Source organism: Triticum urartu, chromosome 5A, assembly GCF_056163025.1.
Source record: "Triticum urartu cultivar PI428250 chromosome 5A, HENAU_Tu73, whole genome shotgun sequence".
Taxonomy (NCBI): domain Eukaryota; kingdom Viridiplantae; phylum Streptophyta; class Magnoliopsida; order Poales; family Poaceae; genus Triticum; species Triticum urartu.
The window spans coordinates 320,397,291-320,403,230 of record NC_141877.1 but is presented as its reverse complement, the minus strand read 5'-3'; the positions used below and the strand labels follow the sequence as shown (position 1 = coordinate 320,403,230).

Sequence of the window (5,940 nt, the reverse complement as noted above, 5' to 3'; positions counted from 1 at the left end):
ATCGACCGCTATCCAGCATGCAACTAGAGTATTAAGTTAAAAACAGAGTAACGCCTTAAGCAAGATGACATGATGTAGAGGGATAGACTCTTGCAATATGAAGAAAACCCCATCTTGTTATCCTCGATGACAACAATACAATACGTGTCTTGCTTCCCTAACTGTCACCGGGAAAGGACACCGCAAGATTGAACCCAAAGCTAAGCACTTCTCCCATTGCAAGAAAGATCAATCTAGTAGGCCAAACCAAACTGATAATTCGAAGAGACTTGCAAAGATAACCAATCATACATAAAAGAATTCAGAGAAGATTAAAATATTGTTCATAGATAGACTTGATCATAAACCCACAATTCATCGGTCTCAACAAACACACCGCAAAAAGAAGATTACATCGAATAGTTCTCCACAAGAGAGGGGGAAACATTGTATTGAGATCCAAAAAGAGAGAACAAGCCATCTAGCTACTAACTATGGACCCGTAGGTCTGAGGTGAACTACTCACACTTCATCGGAGGGGCTATGGTGTTGATGTAGAAGCCCTCCGTGATCGATGCCCCCTCCGGCGGAGCTCCGGAACAGGCCCCAAGATGGGATCTCGTGGATACTGAAAGTTACGGCGGTGGAATTAGGGTTTTGGCTCCGTATCTGCTTGTTTGGGGGTACGTGGATATATATAGGAGGAAGGAGTACGTCGGTGGAGAAACAGGGGGCCCACGAGGGTGGAGGGCGCGCCTGGTGGGGGTCGGCGCGCCCCCCTACCTCGTGGCCTCCTCTTTTCTTTCTTGATGTAGGGTCCAAGTCTCCCGGGTCTCGCTCGTTGAGAAAATCACGTTCCCGAAGGTTTCATTCCGTTTGGACTCCGTTTGATATTCCTTTTCTTCGGAACCCTAAAACAGGCAAAAAACAGCAATTCTGGGCTGGGCCTCCGATTAATAGGTTAGTCCCAAAAATAATATAAAAGTGGATAATAAAGCCCAATAATGTCCAAAACAGTAGATAATATAGCATGGAGCAATCAAAAATTATAGATACGTTGGAGACGTATCATCGTCTTGAAACAGGCGCTGGTTGTTGGCAGTTTCGTAGCATTCTTCTTGTTTGTAATAGCCTCTATGTACTTTTTGTGTGCTTCTCTTGTTGGATGTGTTGCTGAAGGTGGCGGAACTTTTCTTGGTGCATCAGATTGCATGCTGTAGGAAAGTAGGTATGCATATCGTTAATTGCCTAGAAGGAACTTAGAAAACAAACTATGTATGTAACAGTCGTACCTGTTAGCTTCCTATTGGTTGTCCATGTACTCCCTCCGTTCCGAATTACTTGTCTTGGATTTGTCTAGATACGGATGTATGTAGCACTAAAATGAGTCTAGATACATCCGTATCTAGACAAATCCAAGACAACTAATTCGGAACGGAGGGAGTACTTGCAAAAGCCAATATTTATTTGTAGGGAAGATGAACTTGTAGGGATACAATGAACAATGATATGGGTGTTGTTATATATAGATGTGTGGCCGTCATAAAAACATGTAACCGATATATATTGTTTTTAAAATAGTTAATACACCACAAATATAGCAGTGAATATGTAGAAAAGTTATAGATGGTATTTATATTGTGGTTTTAGTTAGCAGGTTAATGTACATATTAATATGGCACATGTATGTAAGATTTGGGCATGGTGATTGTTTGTTTGGGTCCTAGCAAAGAAAAGAGTTGGTTGGAATGGTCATTCACAGTACTGTCATTAGTGTGGCCCAGTTAAATAAAAAATTAAAATAAAATAAACTACTGTCCAGGGAGTGTAATTTGCCATGGCGTTCCATTTCGTGTGATTATAATAGAGATCCTGATGTTAACATTCAAAATGTAGTACAAACACAGTTTGGTATTTACAGATTTATGACTAAAAGTACCCTCGTGAACTCATACACATTGAGCAAGGGTACTCTGGTGGTTTTAAGGAGAAAGGAGAAAAGACAAAGATAAACTCGATGCATTCAATTATTATCCAGTAATGAAAACCTTTCCTGTATGATTGTCTTCTCCACATGTTAACATGTGGCATGAATAGTAAGACCCTTCCTGTTTGATTGTCTCCTCTGCATGTTAACATGTGTCATGAAGATTGATATAAGATTTCAGTCTAGGTGTGTTACATGAATGGAAAATTAAAATTTATAAGCACTCAAGGACATAGCAGGAAGCTAGGACATGATGCATAAAATAAGGTTTCTGGGTTACAATGGAAGCTCAACAAATAAATATTGAATGAAGAAAAATTATATTGAGATTGATATTGAGCAAACAAAATTATAGAATTAGCAACCGAGGAGAATTTGGGAATATGATGTACCGGTAGGAGGCAGAAACCAAATGCGCTTGTGTTTGTAGTGAGGGAACCCCAATGAAGATGACCACTCGGGCATAGTTGAGCACGCGGTACCTGAGAAAGTGCAAATTTGTGATGCAATCAACAATATATCATACATAGAGAATATGGAGGAAGTGGCAGGGAGTTGCTCATCGGAGGCAGCATGAGTGGTGTGGTAGAGACCTGATGGGAAGGAAATGAGGTGAGGCCGAGCAGACTTTAAAGAGAAATCCATCAGTTTCTTGTGGAGATGGTGGGGAGAGGAAGTGAAGCGCCTGGAACATTATTAGGAGAGGGAGCGTCCAACATCAATTATTCAGCTGGCTGTTTGCTATCCATCGTGACCATGGAAGATACACAGGGTGGGCCAGTGCCCGATGGAAGCAATGGGCTGCAAAGGATGTAGCAGTAGGCCGTGTAAGGTTGATGTGGCCCTTTTCATAAGATATATAGGATTATATATGAAAAAGCGGAAATTCTCTTGCGACGAACAGAGAACAGTACCTTGCGAGTTGCGATGAACAGAGTACTGAGTACAATACCTTCAAGTCGACGGATAGCGTCACCGTAGTCCGAAGCTCGTTGTCGTCACCAGCCAATTAATAACCAAGAGGGAAGTGCATAAATTTGTGCTGGATTAGCCGAGACGGCATCCGAGGCAGGAGGTGCTTGCCGACGTCGGCACCAAGTTGGGATGGGTAGAAGCGGGTCCATGGCTGAGCAGTCCAACACTGATCCCCAACCATGACACCACTGGCCGCTACTTCGTTGTGAAGTAGCCGTGGCAGGCTCCATAAGTATGGATGAGAGTGAAGGGGAGAGGAGGGAAGGAGGTGGCTGTTGTGGAAGGAGTGGTGTGCAATGGGAGGAAGGGTGGGTGCCGACTTGGTAGTGAGGCATGGCAGAGAGAGATGGAGCGGAGAGGGGATCGACCAATAGAGGCATGGCGGAGAGAGATGGAGGGGCGAGGGGATCGACCAACGGATCCTGGGCGGGGCGGCGAGGCATGGTGTGCAGCACGCAGGGGGAGCTAGCTGACCCACCGGGATCCTGTGCTGGCGGCGCGCCCTGGTGGAGATAGGGGAAAGCGGGGGAGGGAGTTAGGGAGGAAAGCGGGGGCATGCTCGCATCGCAGAAAAAAAGAACATCGAGGACGATGGGCTGGGCTGGATTATGTCTATCGTCAACTTCTCTGGTTGGCCCTACTAGCAGTAACTAAAGTTAACGTGTGCAGTAACTAAAGACAACGTGTTCTTTTTTCCTGTGGCGCGTCCCGCTTGTAAGCCTCTAATTAAACGCTGACGGGGCAGTGTTGCTGATGTGTATAGCCTGCATGTCAAGAGAAATAGGTTAGTGGGGATGAACTAGTTAGGTATTATAGATGTGGCCTACTACTCAAAATATGAGAGATCCAGAAGTGATGATACTTCACAGATGACAGCTTCAACATATAGTAAAGAAGAACAAGTCGACCCGACCTGACAGATTCAAAATAAACTAAGGGAGAACAACTCGACCTGACCAGTCGACCGTAAATGTCTCTGCTACTCTTCCCAACAAGGAACATACTTATTAAAGAAGAGAAGAGGATCATCTTAAAGAAGAGTAGAAGAGCAAGCAGATTGAAGATATTACAAGTCCTTCTATACAATGTCTGTTGCCCACCCATGATGAACCAAAGCGCACAGAGAAATACTATTCCTTCTGGTCTCTCCATATGTGGCTCACATGCATTTCAAAACTAAAGTAGGAACATTTAGCTGACCAATTAAACATGTCTCAGTTTTACTAATATCAGCATAATATCATATTTGAATTTGTACAACTAAGCTTGTTTAGCTCGATGGGTGGAGCAATGCTATTACGACACGAACCACGTAGGCTTATCGTGATCATCATAAAATGGGAAAACCGTAAGCATGATGAGTATAGTGTTGATCGTGGCAGTGGGATGGCAGATCTGAAGCTGCAAACCACGCAAAGGGTAGTTAGCAACGGATGTTTGCTTTGAAATAACAACTAAGATTTGGTATGGACAAGAAAGTACAGTCAACAAGTGACAAAGAAATGCAATTCTGCTATCTCTCTATATGTCGCAACATGCATTTGGAAACTCAAGTGGGACCTTTAGCAAACCAATTAAATGTGTCTGTTAACTAATATCAGTATCATATCACAATCATATTTGAACAACTAAGCTTTAGAATTTTGAGTGTTGTGTTGTTTAGCTTGAAGGGTGGAGTAATGCTAGTATGACAGAAAGAACCTACGCAAATCATAGTAGAGTAGATAAAAGGGGAAAACCCTAAGCATCAAGAGTAAAATCAGGAAAGTGGAACTAGCTCGACCAGTGAGTGGCGTACATGCTTTTCGAAATGAATATAGGAACATTAGGTGACCAATTAAACGTTCTCTGTTTTAGTAATATGAGCATCATATCAGATTCATATTTCAACAACTAAGCTTTAGAATTATGAGTGGCATGTTGTTTCGCTTGATGGGTTGAGGTCTTGAGGAGCAGTGCTAGCACGACACAAAGCACCTACAATGATGGTAGTGAATATAAAGAGGGGAAACCATAAGCTTTACAAGTATAGTGACCGTGCCATGGCAGATCTGAAGGTGAAAACCGGACAAAGCTACTTTGCAACCAATGTTTGCTTTCAACTAGCCACTACGATTTGGTACGGACAAGAAAAGTACAGTAAACAATTTACGATCTATTTTCCAGGTGAGATCACTAACTTAAGCACATATGAAAGAGTACCACCTCTCTTGCGATGCCATGTAGCCCCCTGCTAATACGTTGAGGGTGCTGCGGGTGCGATAGCTATCGGCGGCGCGGAAGAAGACTTTAGACGGCAGACGGCCGGGCCGGGGGATAAGTCCTATTGCCATGGATGAGGCGGTCGTAGGAGCGGCAACGACAAGGTGGACGACGGTGCTGATGAAGCAAGAGGATGCGATGAAAGGATCCTAGTCCGGCACCATGGATGAGAGACGTCCATCTCTTGTAGTGGACGTCGGGGTAGGGGTAGCCGCTCCGGCAAGGTGGAGGATGGGGTGGCGGACGGAGGAGGCTGGCTGCAGTGGGGAGGTTGTTGTGGCGCCGATGGTGTATGAATTGGGAAATGAAGGGGGAGGGGGATCTCAAACTTTGGGACGCGCTTGTCTGAAATGTGGGAAAGCTACGAACTTATCCCTCGTTTAAAATTTCGGACATCACGTCAGTTGGGGATAGGACGGTAATCTCGCATCTCCCAAACATTTTCCAGTAGCGATTTTGGGCGAGGAGAGGGTATTTTGCCGCCCATGGTGTATGAACGGAGCTGACAGGTAGGGCGGTTGTGTCATGTCTGAGGGAAGTTACACATCTGCCCCTATCTAAAATATTTGCCTACATCGATTTCGGACGAGGAGAGTTTGTTTTGCCGCCCACCGTGTATGAATGGGGAAATGGAGGGAGAGACACATGTCTTTCGGACGAGCTTGAATCAAATGTGTTTTGCCGCCCACATTTGGCGCCCACCATGTATGAATGGGCTCACAGGCGGTCGTGTCACG

At 44.6% G+C, this 5,940-nt stretch overlaps 1 long non-coding RNA gene across 2 annotated transcripts; it reads right to left on the bottom strand.

Moving 5' to 3' along the window:
• Positions 1-306: 306 nt before the first annotated feature.
• Positions 307-3,518, bottom strand: LOC125508744 (uncharacterized). Of its 2 annotated transcripts, none has more exons than XR_007283745.2 (5): positions 2,881-3,518; positions 2,560-2,767; positions 2,359-2,448; positions 1,272-2,104; positions 307-1,193 (listed from the first exon to the last, which is right to left on the bottom strand). It is a non-coding gene; the product is annotated as an uncharacterized LOC125508744 (long non-coding RNA). The 2 variants fall into 2 exon arrangements; XR_007283744.2 differs by having other exon boundaries at positions 2,919-3,517.
• Positions 3,519-5,940: the final 2,422 nt, after the last annotated feature.